This window comes from Pan troglodytes, chromosome 4, assembly GCF_028858775.2.
Source record: "Pan troglodytes isolate AG18354 chromosome 4, NHGRI_mPanTro3-v2.0_pri, whole genome shotgun sequence".
NCBI classification, from domain to species: Eukaryota; Metazoa; Chordata; class Mammalia; order Primates; family Hominidae; genus Pan; species Pan troglodytes.
In genome coordinates, this window is record NC_072402.2 from 142,428,297 (window position 1) to 142,442,917 (window position 14,621).

The window sequence follows — 14,621 nt, forward strand, 5'->3', positions numbered from 1 at the left end:
CCACTTGCTAAACAGGATAAAATAATTTATTTATAACATACAATGTGTGTGTAATTACATATGAAATGATAATGTGAAATCAGTTGTGAGGGTCTATAGTAATGTATACACATAATAACTTTGAGGAAGCAATAACAATTATTTAGCCTTTAGTTTTTGCCAAATGTTCTTATCCCATGAGGTAATGCCTTTATCTGATTCCCCATAATTCATGTGTTGAAAACTTAGCCCCCAATGTAACTGTTTTAGGAGGATGGGAGGTGCTTAGGTCACGAGGGCTCTGCTCTCATGAGTGGATTAATGCCCCTATAAAAAAGGTGTGGAAATGAGTTCACTGTCTTCTGCCATATAGGGACACAGCATTTGTTTCCTTTTGCCCTCTAGCCTTCCACCATATGAGGATGCGCAAGAAGGCCCTCACAAGATGCCAGCACCTGCGAACTTCCTAGCTCCAGAACCATTAGAAATACATTTCTATTCATCATAAGCTAGGGTCCAGTTTTGGTGGCTTATGTCTTTAATCCCAGCACTTTGAGAGGCTGAGGCAGGATTATCCCTTGAAGCCAGGAGTTTGATACAGTCTGAGCAGCATAGAGAGGCCTCATCTCTAATATATATATATATATATATATATATATATAAAACGATAAAAATAAATTAACCAGGAACCTGTAGCCCTACCTACATGGAGGACCATCATCCTTTGTTCAGTCCAACAGGGATCGAGGTCAGTGACATAGGAGTTCAAGGCTGCAATGAGCTATGCTCACACTGCTGTGTTCCAGCTTGGGTATATGTTAGAGATATATATATATATATAAAATCTCTCTCTATATATAATATATAATAGCTCTTGCATAATATATACCTATTTATAATATATAATCTCTCTTTATTGTAATATATAATATATATAATCTCTATGTATAATATATAATACATATACATATAACAAATATATTATACATAGATATTTTATATATATATAATACAGTCTGTAGTATTCTGCTATATAACATATATTATACATAGATATTTTATATATATATATAATACAGTCTGTAGTATTCTGCTATAGTAGCATAAAATGGACTAAAACAGACAGGTACTATAATAATGGTTGTTATATATATATATAAAAACATGGAAACAAACTTTAAGCAATTGCATCATTTGCAATACTGGGCATCTGTTGCATTTTCCTTTCTAACACTCCTCAACTCACACTTCTTTCCTTAGGATAGTAACAACATTTTGATTTTCCCTGGGGGAATGAAACCAACAGCATTCTGTGTGGCTTAGGGGAAGATGGTGCCACCTGTCTTTAGCATTAGGCCTGTAACCCAGGCCTGACTTAGTCAGCATTAATACAACACAGGCTACAGTGATTGGTGTAGGGGTGGGTACATGACTAAATTCTAGGGGCACTTTCAAGCTGCCATAAACAAATGAAATACATTTTTTTCTGCTGAGACTGCTCACAGTGAAGATGATGTACACAGAAGAAAACACAAGAAACAGAGACCAATTGCTGATCACATCCTTTCAGCCCTTGGATGTAGTCATGCCCAAAGCATTTTTATCCGCAACCTCCCCTTTAACTGTGTCCACATATTTTCTTAAGCTGTTTGAATTGGACTTCTGCCTCTTTCTTGCATACAAGATTGTCCTGACTAATAGATTCACTCAAGGCAAGAAGTTAGTCAGTGAGAATTGGGATTTGAAGTGAGGTACTGTTTTCAAGTGACTATATACATCAGAAACCATACATGTCACAGCTTTCTTACCAAAGCTTCTTTGCTGAAATTTCAACCTGCAGGTCCTGAGTTAGGAAATTATCTTGCCAATTTGCATGGGCCAAGAGGAGAGCTAAATGTTAAGAAGTGTGTTTAGTTTTCTATTCCCCTGGGTTGACTCTGGATTATAATTAATTGTAGCTTTGGGCTAATTTGTTGCCTAATATTCTTGTATAAAACTGTAAGTGCCATATTAGATTTAACTAGGAGAAGCAGGGGGTTGTCTTCCGGCAAGCCAGAGTTGTAGGAATGATGCAAATGAGCAGTCACATAAGAATGCCATGTTTGTCTTCCTCATTGCTGCTTTCCCTGCAGGGTAACTCTTACTAATTTAGTAATTAGTGGTAGGAAGCTTGAAAATCTGCAAGCTAATTTACACATAAGCAAACTATGTTTAAAATGACATTAACTCACTGTGTTTTGGTATGTGGCCTGACACACAGCCGTTTCATCCCCTTGGCTATATCCCCTGTGGTGCTTTGAAATGGGAAATAATATTAGGGTTTAGCTTGGAAAAAGAGACACATAAAGGGGGAGGATGTCAAGACAGAAATAGTTCTCTTTGGTGCAGCTAAAATCCTAATGGGCTATATCACTGATTGTAGAAGGTATTAACAGTCAAGCACTAAACAGTAATGATGACATTTCATCTCAACTGTTGAGTGTTTTAGGCACTGCTGTAAATACTCTCTCTATATTATCACATTTACTCCTTTAAAAAGCCCAATATTATCCCCATATTATGGATAAGAAAACAGTTGTTCAAGGAGCTTAACTAACTTGTCTAAGCTCACACATTTACCAAAAGCAGGGTCAAGATTCCTATGTAGGCCTAACATTTTAATTACATAGTGTGCTGGCTACTATAATACTAGACTTATGCAGAGAAATTTTTTATACGGGATGTCATCAACATTGGCAGTATAGTCAACCCTATTATAATAAAGCTTATTATTATCTCAAATCCTATAGGCAAGCAAACATCTTCATATCAATTTTTCAAAAACTCACTTTTCTATTTGTGTTCACAGCAAAGTCCTTTAAAGAGCTTCTTTCTCCGTAGCTTCAACCCCTCTTTTCTCCTTCACCTATTCCAATAGGACTTTTGTCCTAATAATAAAAGGGCTCTTATTAAGGTTATCAATGATGTTTAACTTGTCCTCTTCCTTGTCCTTCCTGTCAACTTCGTTTGACATAGCAGATCCCTTTCTTCTTAAAGCTCTTTCTTCGCTTGGCTTCCAGGTATCACTCCCTCCTCTCCTGGCTCCCTCAAGGACTTATCAATTTCCTTTGCTGACTTTTTTCTTAAGTCTTAAGCATTAAGCATTGGAGTGCCACCCTGGGCTCCATCCTTAGACCTCTTCTCCTCCTCTTTTACACTCTGTTCCTTAACACCTGTCAGCTCAGTCCTTGACACGTGTTTCAAATCCAAGTATTTCTCACATCTCCTGCCACATTCCTTGCCTCAGCCACCAGCTCTCTTGCCTGGACTCTTGCTGTAGCTCCTTCACTAATATTTCCTTTTTTCTTTATTCCCCTAAAATCCATTCCCCCCATAGTCGCTACAGTGAGCTTCTTAAGGTGCACATCAAATTGCAGGTTTTCTCATTAAGATTCTCCAATGCCTTTCCATTGCACATAGAATTCAATCCAAACTCCATTTCATGGTGAACAAGGGTTATTTTAGATTTGCACATCTTTCTCTCTCTTATATTATTTTTCATGGCTGTCTCCTTTGCTTCCTGCATTATTGCCATACTGGCCTTATTTGCTCGTCCTCAAATACTACATGTTTATTTTCAAACCATGCTCTTTTGCACAGCTAGTTCCTACATTCAAGTTCTGTGTCCTTAGGTTTTCACATAGCAGAAAGTTTGTTATCATTCAGATCTGTTCTTAAATGTCACTTCTTCAGAGACTGTCCCTGTAACCCAAATAAAAGATCTTCCAGCTTTCACCTAAACTCTCTAATTTCGTACCCTGCTTGATTTTCTTTATTGCAATGCTTCTATCCAAAATTGTATACATATTTACTTGTTAATTGTCTGTTTTCTCCCCTGGAACTCTATCGTCTTCTCCTCTGTGAGAGCAAGAACTTTGCTATTCACTACAGTTTCTTCAGAGCATAGAACGATAGTAAAAATTTAAGTAATTATTAAAATTAAGAAATGAATACTTTTTAATAAAAACAATTTATATGTGTTTCATAATCAGGACTTCCTCCAATCCCGAATTCCCTGCTTGTCTCCCCTATTGTAGATTTCTCTCCCTTCTGAACCATGACATTTTCATCAACCTTCCTAGACTATACTTTCATTTCTTTCCACCATTAATAGTACATATTATAGTGCAAGGATAAATGAATGATGGATGAAGCAAACATTTTATGCCATAAATAAATATTCATTAACTTCTTAAGGTAACTCAGGAGGAGGGGAGGACAAAGAAGGCAAAATAAAAGGAAATATACCCTGGGTTAAATTTGATCATTTTGTGAATTTCTCAATTTGATTTAAAGGTTTTCAGGGCTATTAAATGCTTTTTATTAGGAAATTTGTAACGTTATGTGATTACATGATAAGTAGTGAAAGATAATTCTATTATTAACAAGGAGGGTGGCTATGGAAAGAAAGAAATTATAGGCAGGGAATACAGGTTGTAAATTATTGTCACAAAAAGGGGTTTAACCCCAGAACTAAAACATAGCTGAACAGAATGAAAATGGAAAATGAAGATTAAATCAAGCCATCTTAGGGGTAAATCGTGCAGGACTTTGTGACTAACTGGATATGTGTACTATGAATAGAAGACATTGAAGGAAGTTCTGGGTTTCCAACCTAGAAATTTGATTGCTGTTAATCTAGACAGAAGACACATAAGAGGTTATGGAGGGGAGTCTTTTTGGTACAGAAATTCAGCCTGACTTAGTTTATATACACATAGGGGAAATTGTTTCAAGGACACTGAATTTGGTAGGCAGAATAATCGTTCTCCAAAAATGTCCCTGTCCTCATTCCCAGAACTTATGGATATATTCCCTGGCAAAAGAGACTTTGCAGATGTGATTATAGGTAAGGACCTTGACATGAGGAGATTATCTGGGTGGGCCCAACCTAATCACATGAGTCCTTGAAAGCAAAAACCTTTCTCAGCTGAGGTTAGAAAGAAGGGTAACATTGCTAGTTTTGAGGATGGAGGAAATGGCCACTAGCCACAGAAAACATAGAGCCTCTAGAATAGAGGGAGGGATTAGATTCTTTTCTAAAGCCCACAAAAAGGAATGCAGCCCTGCAGACACCTTGATTTTTTCCCAGTGAGATCTTGTCAGATTTCCAATGTGGAGAATTTCTTTAGGAAGCCCAAATATAGGAAAGAGATTGGACCTCAAGAATAGCTACAGTCTAGACTTAAAACAGGATTATTTTTCCACACACCTCTATGAATGTGTACTTCATCCTTTTTCCTCCGGAGATGGAATTTCTCTACTTTGTCAATTGTTAACTATGAACAATGGCTGCTGACCGTTCAGCAGCCTGTGTGTTTTATCTATTAGATTAATTTCCTATTTACCTATTAGATCAATTAACCAAGGAGAGACTGCTTCTCTTTCTTGACCTTATTTCTAAAACTTTTGTACAAGAACTATAACTGCCTTTGCTTTGAGCAATCAGCTGTGGTCAGGAGGAGAGGTTATTAGAGATAACAGGACAGCACCCAAAGATGGAGATTTTTCTCTATGTGGATGGAGAAAAATTTGGGAGAGTCTGTCTCAAGAAGAAGAAGAGAAATGAGAACTGAACATAACAGCAATGAAGTAATATGGAAGGTCACAGAGTTAATGATTGAAATTGCTTCTTTTTGCATACATGAAATCAGTCAGTCCATAGGTATTTATTAAATGTCTGCTTTGTGCCAAGCACTGAGATAGTCACTATGTATGTTGTTAAGCATAACCAGCAATATCAATGTCTACACTAAGCTTATATTGATACTGGAAAAGGCAGTGATTTAACCGGTGTTTACCAAAATAAGTAAGTAATTATAACTGTGTAAATGGCTGTGAAGAAATGCAAGTTTTAAAAGATATATCTAATTGGGGTGGGAGGGTGACTCAGAGAAATTAAACCTACCTCATATAATGTATGCATTAGGGAACCATTTAAATTGAGATCTAAGGATAAGAAGGAGTTGACCAGACAAAAAAAATGGGGTTTTCAGGCAGAGGAAACAGCTTATGTGATGTTATAAAGATAGGAAGAAATGTGCAGGTTTTTTGTTGTTGTTGCTGGCTTTTTTTTTTTTTTTTTTTTTTTTTGATGGAGTCTCGCTCTGTCTCCAGGCTGGAGTGCAGTGGTGCAATCTCGGCTCACTGAAACCTCTCCTTCCCAGGTTCAGGTGATTCCCCTGCCTCAGCCTCCTGAGTCACTGGGACTACAGGCACCTGCCACCATGCCCGGCTAATTTTTTTGTATTTTTAGTAGAGACAGGGTTTCACCATGTTGGCCAGGATGGTCTTGATCTTTTGACCTTGAGATCCACCCGCCTTGCCCTGAAACGTGCAGTTTTATAGAAACTAAATGACAGTCAGTGTAGCTGATGTTGAAGCAATGAGGACTCAGTAGTGTCAGAGGTTACCAGCAAGATAAGGGCCAGGACATGTCCTTATCAGGTTGTAATGAATCAGATTAAAATGTGGGGTTTTATTAGAAGGCAACATTTTAAGTAGAGCTTGCCTCACTCCTTACATCCAGATACTGATTGTGATGGTTAATATTGAGTGCCAATTTGATTGGATTGAAGGATGCAAAATATTGTTCCTTGATGTGTCTGTGAGGGTGTTGCTAAAGGAGATCAACATTTGAGTCAGTGGACTGGGAGAGGCTGACCCACCCTCAATCTGGGTGGGCACCATCTAATTAACACAGCTAGGATAAAAGCAGGCAGAGTAACGTGGGAGGACTAGACTGGCTGAGTCTTCTGGTCTTCGTCTTTCTCATGTGCTGGATGCTTCCTGCCCTCAAACATTGGACTTCAAGTTCTTCATCTTTTGGAGTCTTGGACTTACTTCAGTGATTTGCTAGGGGCTCTCAGGCCTTTGGGCACAGACTGAAGGCTGCACTGTTGGCTTCCCTACTTTTGAGGTTTTGGGATTTGGACTGGCTTCCTTGCTGCTCAGTTTGCAGATGACCTATTGTGGAACTTCACCTTGTGATCGTGTGTGTCAATACTCCTTAATAAACTCTGCTTCACCTATCATATTAGTTCTGTCCCTCTCATGAACCCTAACTAATAATCAATATTTCTTGGGATGGACACTTAGGAATCTTCATTTTAGCATTATCCCCTCATAATTCTTATACATCTCAAACTGTAATAACTACTCTTTAAAAAGAAATGAGAATAATAATATTTTGTTATAATATTGTTTTTAGAGAACTCAAGGTGAATTTCATGTATCTATTAAGAACTGACATGAGAAGAATAGTGAGGTATATCTTTCTGAAATGCAAAAGATCAAGAGTCATTGAAGTTATAAAATCATCAGACTTCACTGATGCTTACATCAGCATATCCTATGTTTTAATTAACCTGTTGACCTCTATCACAATATCAAAATGAAGAATGCATGTAATGGAATATACTGTATATGTGTGTTTCTAGCCTCAGTCCCCAGGAAATACTTGATACTTTGTTTTTATTTATTTTAAAATATAAAAATGACTTTTATACTGGGGAGAAGATGGGGTGTGTGGATTCACTTCTGCTTTGTTGCTCAATGAATTGCCTGTTTGTACTTCTCTAATTTTTATATAGTGCAAATTGATGTGATCTGAACAACTGATGGTTTTCTATTTGCCAGTCCCAGTTACATTAGCATTCAACTAAAATAAATAAAGACATGCAGAGTGTCTACTGATCACAAAGCACTTATTATCTTAGATGTTAAAAATATTACATGGACTTTAGAATGTGTACAATATCTCTTGCATTTTCATTTATCCATAAATAGAGGAAATGGGCATTGTAAAAACTCTCTGAACAATTGCCTGGAATCACTGAACATTCTCTGCTGAACTTCTTTCCTACTACTCTTGAGCTAAATTGAAAGGTGACCCTGCAATACACTGCACCTCATCATGTGCAAGGCAGTAGTTGCTGAAGTTCAAGCATAAACAAGAGGAGCCAGGTTTGTCCAGGTGCATAAATCTGGGTGCAGGGCTAGAGAGCATAGAGAACTCCTTACCAACCATAAAAGCTAGAAGATGATTTGTAATATGTGAAGATTTCTGGAAAGTCATCAGCACTTATATCTCAATCCCTGTTGAAAGTAAAGGCCTGATTCTTCCCTGAAAAAAAAAATTGAATCCAGTGGGGAACTCAATCTTAGTAAACTACAATAAAAACCAGACACAGATAAATCACAAGTTAGCAACCTGGTAAAAGAAAGAGCATGTCCTTCTTTTCTGATTGTAATATTATTTACTTCACTTCTATTGTTCCTTGACACATAATAACCAGCATTACATTTTTCTTTAAAATATGTGGAAGAAACAAACAAGAAAATGTAAAACTTGAAGAAAGAAAAATGTCAAGAGAACCGACAGAGAAATAATTTAGCTAATGATGATTACAGACAGGGATTTTAACATAACGATGACAATTACATTAATAAATATAGTGGATAAAGTAGACAAAATCTGCAAACAAATCAATAATTTTACAAGAGTAATAAGCTCTAAAAAAGATGCCAAATTAAAATGACAAAATAAATACTTGATAGGAAAAATGAAGAATTAATCTGATAATCTTGACAGACGATGGGACATAGTAGAAAAAATGTCAGTAAGCTTAAAGAAAAAAATCAGTAAGCTTAAAGCTAAACAGAAGCACAAAGAGAAAAAATATGTGAACAAAAAAAGAATGATGCCAGTGAGGCAACACCAGCCAACTAACATACATATAATAGAATACTGTCAAGAGAGGAGAGAGAAAATGGTGCAAAAAAAGTACTTAAAAACACAGCCACAACATATCTTTCAAATTGATAAAATAATAATAATAATTATCTTAGGGCTCAACAAACATCAGGTAGACCAAATACAAAAGCAATAAAATAATCAACCTATATCTAGACACAATATAATGGAAATGCTTAAAACTAAGTATAAAAAACAATATATATTTTTAAAGCCATTTAAGGAAGAAACATTACATACGGGAGGACAGTGATAAGAATTATGGCTGACTTTTCATCGGTAAAATAAAGGTCTGAGGTTAATGGAATGATATTTTAAAAGGATAAAAAACAAATAGACATGTCTATCTAAAAAAAGATAAATAAAACTGAGATAATTCATCTCCAATAGTCCTGTATTACATAAAATGCTGAAATAAAATTCATTAGGCTGAAGGGTTGATACTAAATAGAATCTTGGATCTGCAAGAAGGAATAAGAAATACTAATGAGGAAAAATTTAGAAGTAACTAAATTAATTTTTCTCTAATTTTAGTGTACTAGTTTAAAACATTTATTCCAATTATTATTGACTAATTCAAACAAAATTTATAAAATTATACCATAGAAATTTTAGTGTACGTAAAAGTAAAATGTATGACAACAGAGCTTAAAGGGTAGGAGGTAGATAAATAGAACTATTACATATTGTTATAAGAGTCATACAATTTTCATTAAGTAGAAAAATGTCATATGAAGATAGACTGCTATAAATTAAAGATGCATATTATCATCTCTAGAGTAACTGCTAAAAATATGTAGTGAAAAACCAATAAAAATATGAGTTTTTACAAAAAATACACAATTCACACAAAAGAAGGTAAAGAAAGAAGAAACAGAGAGTTGGGAAAATAGAAAACAAGTTCCAAAGTTCTCTGCTTAAGCCCAGCCACATCAAACTTATACTAATTATAAATGATCTAAATTTCCTGTTGAAGTGGTTGTTACCAACATGTGCAATAGACCTTCAGTTCATAACAATATATTGTGTACTTGAAAATTGCTAAGAGATTTTGCATTCTAATCACACAAAAATGATAAATATACAATGTAATGCACATGTTAATTTGCTTGATGTAGCCATTTAGCCTTTTTTATCAATTGAAAAAAGAATGCAACTTTAAGCAAAATAAAATACAGAGGTTAAGAATAGGTGAGAAAGTAAGATCAAGCTATATGCTTTTGAAAGGAGCATATATTTTATATAAAGACACAGAGAGCTTGAATGGAAAAGAGTGGGAAAAGAGGCCAAGCAAACATTAATCACAAGAAATGTGGTCTGGCTATTCTAATGTATAATTTAAAAAAGGATTACCATAAGAAGGAAACTTTATAATGATACATGGGTCTTTTTTATCAAGAAGATGTGTGAATTCTAAATAGTTTTGCATGTAATCTGAAGAAAAACTTGACAGAAATAAAGGGAGAACTATAGAAACCCATAATCATATTAAATATTTTATCCATGTTTTTAAATAATTGATCCACTTGTATATTAACAAATCAATATAGAATAAAATATTTTTTAAACACTATCAACTAATTTGATCTTTTTAACGTATTTAAACACTGCATTCCAGAACTGTAGAATTCACGTTTTATTTTCAAATGCATGTTCAAGATGGGTTATATGATGGGCCACAAATTAAATTTCAGCAAATTGCAAATGATTTAAATAATAAAGATTATGTTTCAGGCCATAAAAATAATAAATTCAAAATCAATTCTAGTAAGATAGAAAATTCTCAATTATTTGAAAATTCAAGAAGATCCTTGAAATAACACATGAATCACAAAACAAATCATAGGGAAAATAGAAAATATTTTAAACTGAAAAATAAAACACAACATATCAAAATATATTTGATATGATTTAAGAAACATTTGTTACTTTAAATGCTTATATTCTACAAATACTAAAGTATAAGGGGTATTATGAACAACTTCATGTGAATAATTGACAACTAGGATGAAAGAGACAAATTTTTGACAAATACGCTTAACAAAACTGATGCAAGATGATACAGAAAACAGAGTTTTTCTTTATTTTGTACAGTAATTCAATTCAAAAACAACAAAAACGAAAACAGTGACAATAACAAAATTTCCTACTATCCTTAGAAACGTGTTAACCAATGAAACGCAGCAATATATTAAAAGTATCATGACCAAATGGGATTTTTGTCAGGAACACAGAGTTTTTGTTTGTTCTATAATTTAAAAAGGAATGCATGCAATTTATCACATTAACATAAAGAAAGATAAAATCATATGCACATCTGAATAGATGAAGGTAAAACATTTGACAAAATCTAATACCAATTCATGTTAAAAATATCTAGCAAACTAAAATATACCAAAAAGGAAATTTTCTCAATAAAGTAAAGGATATCTTTGAAAAAAATCCAATTATCATTATACTTAATGACAAAATTTGAATGATTTTTCTCTAAGACTTTGGACAAAGCAAGAATATAAAATCTGATAGTTGTTATGCAATATTGCCTGGAAGTCTTAGTGTAAAAAGATAAGCAAAAGAAATCAAAGTTATAAAGGTTAGAGAAGAGAAACAAACCTCTCATTATTCCCAGCTGACATGATTGTGCACATAGAAACTCCTGTGGAATGTACATAAAAATTCTAGCGCTGATAATAGTGACTTTAGCAGTCATTAATACAGAGTTAATATATAGAAATTCAAAATACTAACATTGAACAATTGGAAAATGAATAAAAGAAAACTTTTGTGATAAAATAAAAAACTATATAAGTTTAAATACATATATGTACAAGACTATAATACATTATTGAGAGAAATTAAAACAGACAAATAATTAGAGAGATATACTCTGCTCATAGGTTGAAAGACTCTATGCTGCTAAAATGATAATTGTTCCCAAATTGAACTATGGTATCAATTTAATCCCAATCCAAATTCCAGCAAGCTTTATATTTAGAAATTGATCAGCTGACCGTAAGATGTATATAGGAATAAAAAGTATGTAGAATAGCCAACAGAATCTTACAGAAGATGAGAGGAGTTGGAGAACTTATACTACCTGATTTCAAGACTTATAAAACTGTTAATGCAGCATGTTACTGGCATAAAGAAAGGCAGATAGATTAAAGTAACAGAAAGAGGATGACATATATGTAGTTGATTTTTAGTTTTGAAGATATCACTCATTTATTTTATTTTATTTTATTTGGAATTTAATTATTTTGAAGTTGACAAATAAAAATTGTTTTCACCACAAATACATATGGATATTTTTTCACCAAGGTGCCAAGTCAATTCAATGTGGTCTGAGAAGTTCTTTAACAGAAGAAATTTTAAAAAGGTGACACCATAATGTAAAATAGGAGTGCAGGGAAAAAAGAACAAATTGTTGAGCTCTACCTCACCCCACACACACAAATTAATTTTAGGTGGATCATAGATATAAACATAAAATCTAGAATACAAATCTACTTAGAACAAAGCAAATGGAGAATATCTTTGTGATGTCAGTGTAAAGGGTTTCTGTGACAGTGAGAGGTGAAGCTGGCTGGGCTTCTGGGTCAGGTAGGGGACTTGGAGAACTTTTCTGTCTAGTTAAAAGATTGTAAATGCACCAATCAGCACTCTGTGTCTAGCTAAAGGTTTGTAAATGCACCAATCAGCACTCTGTAAAACGGACCAATCAGCACTCTGTAAAATGGACCAATCAGCTCTCTGTAAAATGGACCAATCAGCAAGATGTGGGTGGGGGCCAAATAAGGGAATAAAAGGAGGCCACCCACATCAGCAGCGGCAAGCCACTCAGGTCCCTTTCCACGTGGTGGAAGCTTGTTCTTTCGCTGTTTGCGACAAATCTTGCTGCTGATCAGTCTTTGTGTTACCTTTAAGAGCTGTAACACTCACTCCAAAGGTCTGCGGTTTCACTCCTGACGTCAGTGAGACCCCAAAGCCACCGGGAGGAAGGAACGGAACAACTCCAGACGTGCCACCTTTAAGAGCTGTAACACTCACTGCAAAGGCCTGCGGCTTCACTCCTGAAGTCAGCAAGACTGTGATCCCACCAGAAGGAAGAAAGTCTGGACACATCTGAATATCTGAAGGAAAAAACTCTGGACACACCATCTTTAAGAATTGTAACACTCACCGTGAGGGTCCACGGCTTCATTCTTGAAGTCAGCCAGACCAAGAACGCACCAGAAGGAACCAATATAGACACAACAGGACAAAATTCACTAACCAGAAAATATAAAATTGCTAAGTTGAGCATAATTAAAAAATGTTTGCTGGCAAACTCTCACAAGGACAAAAAACCAAACACCGCATGTTCTCACTCACAGGTGGGAAATAAACAGTGAGAACACATGGACACAGGAAGGGGAACATCACACTCCGGGGACTGCTGTGGGGTGGGGGGAGGGGAGGAAGGATAGCATTAGGAGATATACATAATGCTAAATGACGAGTTAATGGGTGCAGCACACCAACATGACACATGTATACTATATATGTAACAAACCTGCACGTTGTGCCCATGTACCCTAAAACTTAAGGTATATTTTAAAAAAAAATTGTAAATGGGAGTGGGAAAGAATATTAAAAATACATGAATTCATCAGAAGACTTATGTTAAAATGTAGGCAGAACGCTTACAAATCAACAATGAAATGACAAAAAATAAAAACTGGAAATTTGAAACGTACTTAACAAAAGAATTTATGTGAATACCAATAAGTACATGAAAAAGTGTTCAAAATCATTAGTCATCAGTGAGTTTTAATTAAAGCCCCAATTTTTTCTCAAGGCTCTTGAGGAGAGAAAAAAACTAGGCTCCTTAATATGACTTATAATGTCCTTGGCTATCTCTCTAAGTTGATGTCATGCTGCAGTTTCCAAGACTTCTTTAAGGTCTTCAAATCTGTGCACATACTCTTGCCTCAGCCTGACCCAATGCTAATTCCCTCCCCTGCCTTATTTGCATATGTTTATCTGGTGCCTTCTCATTCTTCAGGTCACTGTTTAAAGGTAGCCCCTTCAGATCTTCCTAAAATCCATCCTAGATCAGTCTATCTTGTGTAGCCCCTCTTCACCCTATGTTACAGATTATCTCATAGTCAATTGTTTTTCCTTTATAGCACTTATAATTACGTATAATAATTTTATTTATATGTTTACTTCCTCCCTCAGAACGTAATTTTATGAGCAGAGATTTTGTGTTTTTGATAGCCCTTGTATTAGAGTGCCTCACAAAATATGTGGTGCTAGCAGGCACTCTGAAATAGTTGTTAATTGAATGAATTAATGAATAAATAAGATGTAAGAGGTTGATAAAACTAAGCAATTTAGGACATCTGTTAATTCTGGACATCTCTGGGGTTTCTGTCGTATTTCTGCAAAACTGTATCAGTCAAAATAGCAATCTTCACAAATAGAGTTTTTGCTTTAGTTTACTAAGCTGCTACCTAGCAGTCTCTACTGTATCAAGCAGGTACCTTCCCTAGGGATTACTGGTCTTCACACCAGATGCTCAAGCATGAAAAGCGCCTCTTCTGTACTAAGCCAGGTGGTTTCTGATGAAAGCAGTCACATTTTTGAAGGTCTTCCAGGAAATCCGAAATGTTGCAAATGTTTTGTTGATAAGGACTTTTAGAGAGATGAATATATGTCATTGACATGGTCTGAATCAAGCTATTGAAGCTCAATCCCTTCACTTGAGTCTCAGCCGAATAGTTTGTTAAATGGGAGAAACTGTGCCAGCAAAACAGAGCCCCCAGGTCAACAGCCAGAACAAGCATTTGTGCTATTTGATTTC

General features: G+C 35.2%; 1 long non-coding RNA gene across 1 annotated transcript in view; it reads left to right on the forward strand.

Moving 5' to 3' along the window:
- LOC129144022 (uncharacterized) overlaps positions 1–14,621 on the forward strand; it is a 200,917-nt gene that overhangs the window by 109,741 nt on the left and 76,555 nt on the right. The window lies entirely within an intron of this gene.